Source organism: Rissa tridactyla, chromosome 4, assembly GCF_028500815.1.
Source record: "Rissa tridactyla isolate bRisTri1 chromosome 4, bRisTri1.patW.cur.20221130, whole genome shotgun sequence".
In the NCBI taxonomy this organism is placed as follows: domain Eukaryota; kingdom Metazoa; phylum Chordata; class Aves; order Charadriiformes; family Laridae; genus Rissa; species Rissa tridactyla.
In genome coordinates, this window is record NC_071469.1 from 41,754,908 (window position 1) to 41,765,876 (window position 10,969).

The 10,969-nt window shown below is 51.7% G+C and overlaps 1 protein-coding gene across 4 annotated transcripts in view; it reads right to left on the reverse strand.

The window, feature by feature from the left end:
* The window catches only part of SLC8A3 (solute carrier family 8 member A3), a 117,311-nt gene extending 107,324 nt beyond the window's left edge, over nt 1–9,987 (reverse strand). For all 4 annotated transcript variants that reach the window (XM_054200591.1, XM_054200589.1, XM_054200590.1 and 1 more), the window contains exon 1: nt 9,951–9,987. The gene's annotated coding sequence lies outside the window, so the exon portion shown is untranslated. The remainder of the gene's footprint in view (nt 1–9,950) is intronic.
* Nucleotides 9,988–10,969: the final 982 nt, after the last annotated feature.

Here is a 10,969-nt window from a genome sequence, read left to right on the forward strand (position 1 = left end):
CCTCCAAAAGCCTCCTTTTACACAAAGTCATCTTAAAAATGAGCACTATCTTTCCAGCCCAGTCAACTTGCAAGCCATCAGCTGAAGGCTGGCAAGAGAGAAGAGAGAAAGGGTCCTCAGGACCAGATTTCCTCCGGCGTAAATCAGCATAGGTCCAATGAGCCCAAGTCAGCAGAGCCAGCTTATTCTACTGGAAGAGCTTCCCGAGGAGCTTTGGCAACATTTCACATAACATAAACCTCCAAAAGGAAAGCTTCATCTATTTCCTCTTTGCAACTCACGTCACACATATGAGCTGGGGGGCATCTTCCTGCTTCCTCCACACCCACTGCATTCCTGTCCATCCTGACCTGGCTCCTCCCTCCTCCCAATGCTCCATGCTGGCCCTGGATTTGCTACAACTAGTCCTGCCAACACGAGCAGCTGAGTCATGGGAGATGACCACATCAGCCAAATGCACTGAAACGAGACAAGGGAAAAAGAAAATCCTGCTTCCCTCCACAACACCAGACCCCAGCAAACAAGGCCCCGAGTCGCTCTTCTCCACCATGTGCCCAGTGTCACCTTGGATCAGCATCCTGAACTGCCTCATCCTGGAGGTACAATGACAGGAGTCACTGGCTTAATGTAGGCGCTTGGATAACATGCCCATCCCATGCAGCCACCCGCTGTACAGTCTATTTAAGCCACTGAGGCAAAGGAAGAGTACAGCCTCTTATCCTGCCACTGAGGGGCACCGCCTCCATTATGGATGCTAGTAGTCCCACATCTCCATCAGTTTTACTGAGGAGCTCGAGTCCCCTTCAGGCACTGTGGAAATTATTTTTCCATCCTTTTCTGCAAAGAGAAGATTAAAAGTGAGATGTGCTCTACTTGCTTTGAAGTCCAAATCTCTCCTAAGACAAAGCTAAGGCAAGAAAATTGCAGGGTCTCTCTCCTGATGGGAGTTTCAGTGGAAGACTGACTTGAGCCACAGCTAAGGCAGGAATGAACAGCCTGTTTTCATGCCCTTACTCCACACTCAGGCCCCATCCCCTGCTCCCTCAGCCCAGAAAATCTCTTCTGCCCAGCCCTACTTCTGTGGTGGTGCCCTGAAGCCAGCTCTTCCTGCCACCACTGATGACAGTAACTCCTGTCATCTGGGAAACCTGTCACAAGTGACGGAAAAACACTTTGCCCAGAACAGGAGCAACAGTCCCCAAACACCAGTAGGTGAGAAGCAGTGGGACAAGGAGAGCATTACCCTGGGCAGAGTCACCATTACTATTTCATTCAGGTCAGTGACACAAATGAGTAAAAGAACGAGCACAAAAGGTCTCTGACAAAAGGACAGTCACTTTTAAAGACAAACAAAGCCTTGAAATGAATCCATTTTGCTGTGGGAGCTCAATGAGCAGACAAATGAATAAAAATGGGTTTTCAATTAATTTGAGCCCTGTATCCCAACAATGCTCCGCTCTGCAGTAATCCTTCCTCTGCCCATTCTCCCTGCCCTCTGCTCTCCCCTCCCTGAAGAGATACACACAAACACTTCCATGCCCCTTCCCCTGACCCTTCCTCCCATGGCAGCACCCCTGTGGTCCTTCCCATACCCGGCTACCAGCCGAGCAGCACGTACTGCAGCCCCTTCTGAGCCCCCTGTGCTGGCCAGCAAGCCACCAGCACTACTGCTGCACCTTTCATGAAGCGCATAAGAACATGACATCTGAGAGACCGCCACGCTTTTGTCCGAGGTGATTGCCGCCATCCCACCGTGCCCAATAGCAGTTAGCTCCCATACAGATACTTGCAAATTATGACCATGCCACCTCTTCATGCTCTCCTTGCAACGTTAAGTAGATGAGGTTTCTGGAATCCTGCACAACCAAGTACAACTCCCACATCCCCTTTCACAACTCCCATGTCCCCTGTCTCAGCCTTTACTGGGAAATCAGCTTTGGTCAGAGGGACAGAGTTGGCCAACGCGGTCAAAAGAAGCTCTAGGCTAACACCAACTTAAAGCTCCCAAACTCAGGGTATTTTATCTAGTGAGCACTGGAAACGTTCTAAATTCGGTGCTGTGCATTTGTGCAATCTATGGAACTCAATGCCATAGGAAATAAAATAAGTACTGGAAGACTCAAAGGAAAAATAGATGTGCGTGGAAACACTCAAACTATCCATAGATTCACCAGCCCTCCTCTTGCTCCAGAGCATATTTCAACTTTACCAGTTTTTGTGAAACTCGCTCATGTGTGTATACAGTGAAAGCTGGAAAGGCCCTTCTTAACTGAGCATCTGCTTCCTGACTGGGCCGACCTCTTGCTTTGTCCCAGCAGCCAAGCCCATATGGACCTGAGAGACAGGCAGAAAGCCACACACAGAGGACAAACGGAGCGGGGGTTGCACACGTGAGGCATGCTCCTAGAAGACTGGGAAGATAGAAGGCATGGAGCTGTTGAGGGAAGCGGGGAGTTGGGGCAGTTACTGGAGAATCATGAAGAACTCTGTATATTTAAGAAGGAAAAGCAGAGGAGGGAAAAGGACAGAGCTGAGGGAAGGAGGGGTGTTCATGACTCACTGGGATGCATGAAGCAGCAAGGAGATGGATCTAGGCAGGCAACAGACAAGCTGGCAGTTTTTTGGGAGTGACGTAGGTGCACCAAGTGCAGCTGAGCATCTTCTCACCTTCAGTCTCCCAGTGAGATTCCCCAGAGGGAAGGCAGTTCCATCGTGCTCTGAAGGTTAAGCTGTGCCTTCTGCCTGGCACAAGAGCACAGTGCAGCCAATGGGTAAAACTGCCTACCTACTTAAAAGCAAAGCCCAACACTGCCAGGAGGGACAGGCTTTATTTTTAGCTGGGACACCAGCAGGGTCGCTGCTGGTGCTGCATTTCCCCATGGAAGCCAGGGTTTCATGAAGTGAGCCGTGCGCGCAGGGTCACTGCGGGGGAAACATCTGTCAGGTCAGCTTTGGGGAGATGGATTATTTAAGTTGGAGAAAAGGAAACATTTACTAGAAGAAGTGAACCTGAAACTGCTCTGGAAGGTTAAAATGGAAGGAAAAAATGATGCTTAAAGAGTGAGAGCAGGTGGTAATTTATGTGAGGGCAACGTCTAGTGCACCCATCACCAAGATGCTCAGACAGAATAGCCTGTCACGTCTAACTCTGCTTGCCTCCTATAACCCAAGCTTTGAAAGGCTCATTCTTGTCTGGGGCTGCCAAAACAAAAGCAGCAGCACGTCATTATCCCTCATCGGGATCCTTTGCAAAGGAAAAGCATGCACAGAGAGACCCACCTTGCCTTGCACCTTGAAGAAAACAACAACACTGAGACCTCCACCCCACTCTGGACCTCAGGTCCTCACACAGGGGCCCCCAGTTATCCCCAAGGCAGGCAGGTCACCCAGGACTCACACGCTGGCTGAGCGCAGCACCCTCAGCGAGCGCAGGGCAGCAGTACAAACTTAGCCCGCTGCGGCCCCGTGAGGACAAGGAGTCAGGTCCTTGCCTGCTAGTGGGTTTCGTGGGTGCAAACCTAATAAAACAGTTGGCACCGCTCCCACTTGCACTGCCAGGGAATGCAGTCTGGAGGCTTCAACATGGAGAGATTGTTGTTGATGAAGTGCTGAGTGTTAGTGCGAAGCTTTCAAGGGACTTGAGAGAATTGAGAGCAGAGGGGAAGTTCTCAGTTTATTCTCTTCTTGAAGAACCTGAGTCCATTTGGCATGTTGCGTCTGAGAAATAGCTTGGCCTAGACTCTCCGTTTAATTTTTTTTTTTTAAATCAAGGTCAACCCCTGTGCATGTTCTTCGGAAGATTTTATATTAAAAATTATTTTGTCTTGTTTTTCTGCTGATTCTTGTGCCTCTTAATAGCTTAGGAAGTGCTTTGCAGACCCCATCACTCTTAGGTTCTTTGCAACTAATTTACATTCAGGACTATCCATCTCATCAAGAGCAGACTTCAAGGCTGAACCAACTCCAAGCCTTAACTGCTGCAGGCAATTCAGACAGCAGCTTTACAGGTGGAAGCAGGGCTTCTTAAGCCAACCTGAACGTTTTCCACTGCTGGTTGGTTGTTCCCGCTCTGAACTAGCTCTCCCCTTTTTTGTTGGCATAACTGTTTGCGTGGCTATGCCATGAATAAGAACCAGGAACTGATCTGGCTGAAAAGCAAGCTGAACCCAGCACCTGGCCGCACATGCCACTGTGCCAGTACCCTGCAGGCGGTGGGACAGGAGCAGGAACAAGCAGCCAGGGTGGAAAGGCTGTAGAAACCAACGCGCAAATGACAAGCACGGTAGGGGCATTAGCTGTATGGGAAGGGGCAGGTTTGCCTCTTGCAGCGGTGAATCCTGCAACGCCTCCCGGACCATTTAACACCCTCGTCCTGCTATGCAGAGACATATCTCCACCTCCATTTTTCCCACCCAACATGCGTGTTCAAGGGTCACTGAGTATTCCCAACCAAAAACACGGAAGAAGACAAAGGTGCTATTAAGGAGAACATAAGCTCAACATCAAGATATTACTTCCTGCCACGGAAGGTCCATCTCAAGGTGGTAAACCAAGACATCCAGCCCTCAGTGCCCAAAACCAAATTTACCCAACAGCAAATAGTATGGAGGGCAAAAGGAGAGTGTCTTCTCTGTGGTGGTGCAACCCCCTCCTCCTTAGGCCACTTGGTGCTTGGCGCGATTTCCCCCACCTGGGCCACGCAATAACCCAACATAGAACAGGGAAGAATGCGAAGGGCCATGGACCAGAACGTTACAGCAACCCCTTAGAGCACCTGGTTCCTGCATCCCCTATCGCTTGCAAACAGTCGATGATCGATCACCCCCTGACAATACCTGCATCATGGCCCAAAAACGGGGGTGACATTCACACAGAGCATTACCCCGAGTCCCCATCCGACACCAGCTGGAATGGGCCAGCAGTACATGGCAGAGGCAGCACCACCCTTCCCCATTTTGGCTGCGGGGAGCTGTGGCACTGGGGCAGAGGAAGGTTTCGCAGCCTGCCTGGACTGTGGTGACAGATTCTCTCCTACCACTACTCGCACTGAGGGCAGGTAGGACACATCCAGAGGGAGCTGCAGCCCGACAGCAGAGCGAGGTGCAGATATGCTCCAGCTCTCCCTGCTTTTGCCCCCGCTCTGGCACGGGGAAGGAAACCAGCTCCCACCAGCACACAGCATACGAACACACTGGCAGGGCACCTTGCACTGTCGGCGCTGTCAGCCCCCCTTCACTCCTGGACATGTCACCTTCAACACAACCTCAGCAGTCAAATCTAAGTGCCCTCTCACAGGTACATCCCTGCATCGCTACATTTCTTTTGATTAAAAACATATTCTGCGTTGCTGCTGGGAGGGTGCTGCTGTTTGCTTTGAGACAGCCTCCAAGTACCAGCTTCAGAGAGGGTGATGGTGAAAGCTGTGGCAATGCAGTCTCATATATCTATAGTTTCTAAAACTCTTTGACACCTCCCTGGTTGCAAAACATGCCCAGCAGCATAGGATATTTAGTATTTCTGATTGCTCTTGACCTGGCTGTCTCCGCTACTGTCCTGAGTTAGGAAGCTTAGGTAAAAAGACAGCAGAATAGAGGAAGGCAGCAAACAGAGCAAGTCCAGTTCTGCAGCCGTGAAATAATCTGCTAGTGAATGGAAATGCTGAATGGAAACAGCAGCTTTTCCTTAAATCTGAGTGCTCTGGAAAAGCTCCCTGTTTTATTATGATGGAAAATCCTCATTGGAGTGTTTCGTTAGAAAACAAGCTATCATAAAAGAAATGTTAAGAGCCCTAAGCTCCCCTCTCTCCCATGATGTCAACTGTCAGAGACATCAGCGACAGCTCAGCTGTGTGATCAAAGACTCCAGCAAGCGGATTTTAAGACAGAATTACCAGAAAATTGAGAGTTGGAGGAGCATGGGGGCAAGATTGTCACCTGTTTATAAATGCATCTTATGGGGTGAACTAATTACAATGCTGTACCATGGGAACAACGGCACCTGGGTCTTCTCATTGCAACACTGGCAAGATGGGGTGGTGGTGGTACTTTCAGAATGGCATGACATATCCCGGCCACCCGATGCCTTGCTATTCCTGCAAAACCCTGTGACAGAAGTGCCTAGAGGGGAGACTGGGAGGCCATCATGCTGAACTTTGCGCACAAACATCTGTGACGGCCCTCAACCAGAGCCTGCAGTTTAAAGCATTAAGGCAGAGAGAGCAGAGGGGAAGGAGAGCAGCAAACCATACCACCTTATGGTTTGGTAACATCCATACCACATTAGTCCCCAGGCAGCCCAGCAGCCCACTGAAGCTGCAGGAGACTTGAGGTGGCTCCTGGATTTCATTCTGGAGGTGAGCAGGGACAGCATGCTCATCTTCAGCCCCAAACCCCACAGCCACAGGTGACTGAAATCAGTCAATGCAGGACCGTGAGCTCAGCAGCACAGAAGGTTTATTAAAGGTGTCCCAAGAACAGCTTGTGATCTAGTGTATCTCTCAATGCATGAAATTCTTCAGGACAAAGAATATAATTGATTAGACGTTTGTATGGCACTTCAAAACATGGGCCCCCAACCAGGATGATGCCTTTAGGAGTTACCATTATCTAAACAGTAAATCAACAATGGCATTAATCTATGACAAGATACCTAACCACAGTGGGTGATGGTAGACAGAGCGTCACAACTATCAATTTCCTGGCTTCAGAGATGTTTTTTCCCCTATTAAGATGTTTTGTCTGTGTAATTTAATTTCCTTCACTTTTTTTTTTTTTAAATATAGGATCAGATGTTACTACCTGATTAAAAAAACAAAACAAAACAAAACAGAAATTTGGCCAGCAATCAAAGCCATCTTTTTAACTGTTGAAGCACACGAAAGGCATCTGAAACACGACAGCAACAAAGAACAAGGAACTATTTGTCAATGCCACTTGGTCATTGGGGAAGCTTAGGGGAGGAGACTGATGCTGTTTGTTTAAAACAAGCAAACAAAAACCTGACAGACAAACCATTTATCTGTATAGTGCTTCACTTGAAAATATTGGCGGAGGGAATACATCTTAACTTGGTTTCTAACAAAAAGTGCTGACGCACTCCATTATGGTACTTCCCAGCCTTGGGGTGGAGGATGCCCATAGCAGGAAGGGCCCTCTGAAGCCAAGGGGTGGGTGCAGGACCAGGCATGACATGGCAGCAGGTCAGCCCAGGACCTTAGAAAAACCCTTCCCTGTCCTATCAGCAATACCCTAGGATTTGACACACTCAGGATTTGACCAGCCTCATCTGACTTCAGCCCTGCCAGCTCCAGAGGAAGGCAGAGGAAGCAGGGAGGCTGGATTCCTCCCTGAGTACCTCTTTCCTTCCTACAAGCCAGCCAAGCTGAGGAGCAGTGTCCTGAGTGCCCTGCGACCGCCACGAACAACTGCCCGTGACTCCCAACAACAAAGTCTGCTCTGGTCAGACCAGGCAGCTCCCACCAGCCCAGCAAGAGCCTTCAGAGCACAGTGCGGTGCACAACCCAGGCCATGCTCAGTATCCCATTCCACGTGTGCTCTCCTATTCTGGCTGCTGGTGTCCAAGACAGCACAGAGTGTGCTTTCCACGCTGCCCAGGGCAATGGAAAGGACTACCCTACCTGGCAACGGCATCTGCAGTCACCAGTGCCATCCTCTCAGGTGGCGGCTTTGCCGAGGAAGGGGGCAATCTCTCTGCAAGGGACAAGCATCCACCTTCCCTCTCATACCCTGTCACCCACTAGCTATTGCAACCATATCCTCGCCAAATCCCCACACAGGTAGAAAAATATTAATGATATGAATGAGGCCCAGGGAGAGGAAACAAGTTGCCCAGCAGCACGCTGGAAGCTTGCCAGAGACTGGGAGCCTACCTGCACTTCTGCTGCCCTCACACAGGACCTCAGCAGCGGGATTACCACAATCTGTCATACCTTGGGCACTTGGGAAACGCTTGAACCACCGGCTTACTAGAACAGGACTCGTATTTGGCTTAGGTAAAAAAAAAAAACAACCACCGGCTGCCATACTGCACCTTTTACCTAGGGTTCTCTATCCATTCCCATTCAGTCCCCTCCTTCCCCATCCCGGTTGACATTACACCCTTTGATTTACATTAGGGGGTAACTGATTTGACTGCCATCATGTTGCAAGCTAGCACCGGCACTGAGGGCTCCTGGGCTGCTCTCGCTCCTCCCCAGGCAATCCTCAGCAGTAGCTGGACGTGCTCTTCTCTAACATCACTACTTCTGTTCAGGGAACAAGTCTTGTTCCAGTTGACCACAGAAGCCTGAATGTAAGCACCAAACATGACTTACTTTCTTAGCTAAACCACGATCAGGGTAAACAAACGCCTGCAACAGCAGTGGAGGGAGCAGGGTTAGGGACTCCCTGGAAATGCTTGTGCCACAGGGGAGCGATGCCTCTCCCCGCTGCACCGAGCCTACAGAGCACCTTCAAGGCCTCTGTGTCTCAGCAGTCCCCCAAAGCCAGCTCTGCTCTCCCAGGCCTTCTGCCAGGCTCCCAGAGAGCATGGGATGAGCGCTCTTGAATGGGAAGACTCTGCTGACTGTTACCTAAGTCTTCCAGCCCTGTCCTCTCCAGAAATAAAACATAGCTCAACAAAATCACCCTTTTGCTCTACAAAGAGATTAAATTAAAGGAATACACATACAAGCATGAGGAGGGGATGCGCATAAGGCGCCCATTCTCACCCCCACTGTTCCTCCAGTGTCTCACCTTAAATTTGAAACAGATTTTTAGGGTGAAACCCCTAGAACAAGCCCAGGAGCAAACCGAGGAGCCACGAACGCAACAATTACGCTACAGCTCCACTTGGGGGGGGAGGAAGGGGAAAGGGCCATAGCCTCACATTTTAGAATAACTGTAAAAAAACACCCAAAACAGTTGCAAGGGTTTCATCTCCCACCCAGGGTGATAGATACTTTAGACGCAGGTGAAAAAGAAAGGCTGGGAGGAAGGGAGAACACGAAATTACCCAACATTTAGGTCAGCTCGTATGCGTGCGTGTGTGTGTATCATTTCTCCCCCGCTGCCAGTCGGGGGCTGCGGGGGCCCCGCCAGCGGCCCCGTGCCCTATTTAGGGCAGAGCCTGGCGCAGCAGCTATATTTGACACCCGGGGTAAACAAGCCAGCCCCGGCGGACGGAGAGCGACAGCTGCCCGGGACGGCGGCCCGCGGCCGGGGATGGCCCGGCCCGGCCTCCCCCCGGCGGAAAAAAAAAAAAAATGGAAAAAAGGAAATTATAAGGAAAAAAACCAAAAAGAGAAATTTATAGCACTGCATAAGAGGCGCTTCCCCCGCCCGGCAGCACCGGGCAGAGCCGCCCCCCCCCCACCTCCGGGCTCCCCGGCATCCCTGCGGGCCGCGCCGCACCGAGCCGTGCCGAGACGGGGCACCCCCGCCCGGCGGCGGGAGGGATCCCGGGGCCGCCGCGCACGGTACCGCGAGCTCGGGCTGCTCCCCGGCGGGGCTCGGCGGCTCCCACCGCTCCCTCCTTCATTCCCTCCCTCCGCCAAGGCCCCGGCCCCGCAGCGCCCGGCCCGGTCCCCGCCGCGCATCCATCCCGCAGCGCCCGCTCCGCGCCGTATGCAAAGCCCTCCCCCCGCAGCGCACACACACGCACCCACACATACACACGCACACATACACACACACACACACGGGTAGTCGCCGCGGCTCCGGCAAAACAGCACGAATGAAGCGAGCTGCCAGCGCCTGGGCAACGTTAAATCCCCTTCTCCCCCGCCCCAGCCCGGCAGACCAGCCTGCAAAGAGCAACCCCCCCCCCCGCCCCCAGCACCCCCGGCTCCGCGGCCATTCGCATGCAAGGCATGAAGCCCCACTTGATAGCAGGAAACTTAACCGCCAGCCTTGCGTCTCCTATGGAGCAGGGGGTAGCACCCTCTTACTTACCCCTTCTGGCTGCTTTCCTGACTTTTTTTTTTTTTTTTTTTTTGGAGGGTCGGGCGGGGGGTGCGGGGGAGGGGGGTGCTCCGCCGGCTCCCCAGTACAAATCCTTCCGGTTCCTAAAGGGAGCTCATCGCATCTCCCGGTGATTCACCGACGGTGTGTGCGGGTACGGGGGGGATTCGCCTTTGCATGTCAGTCCAAGTTGCCTCGCTCGCTACAAAACCTGTGCTCTCTTTTGCAGCTGTCAGGGTGAGCGGGGAGGTGCATCTGGAAAAGGGGGTGGGGGTGGAGGTAAAATGTTGATAAATCCACCAGCCTTGATCTTCAGCTCCGTGGAGCGGTGGAGTTCGGGGAGGGAAGGGAGATCTGGCGGAGGGGGAGGAGGACGGGGAGGACGGAGATGAATGGGGGTCGAGGGAGGGGGGAAGAGAAAATGGATTGTACCCCAGACTGCCACTGAATCTGCTGGGCTTCCCCCGCTCCCGCGCTCACACCATCGGGGCTCGGTCCAGGCTTCCCAGCATTACGGCGCACGGCAAAGCGCTGAGCCCGATTTCTGGGAGCCAGCGAGGTTTGCACAACTGCAGCAAGAAGCCAAATCAAAAAGCCAATCTGCGAGCCTCCAAACTCCACGTCACCCTATCAGCTGGGAGCAAGAGCTGCAACAGAATTACAAGCCATGCATATTTATTCTTCTGAATCCAGGGGGGGATTTTCAGATCGTTTAAAGCAAGGCACGACGAAACAAGAGCAAACCCTTTCCAAAATAAATAAAGGCATGTAACGTGCGCACGCTCACACACACACACACGCACACACATCCCTATGAGATCTCCATGGGTACATATAGATAGAGATATACACTCACTGAGCGGCGATCACTCCTGTACCCTCCAAGTATATTGACTTGACTTTGTGTATTTCACGCAAGGGAGGGGAAGAACATGGTAGTTGAGCTTCAGAGCAGAAAATATTGATTGCATATCTGAAATTTAAAGCATCTGCCAAACGCTTCTGAGAGA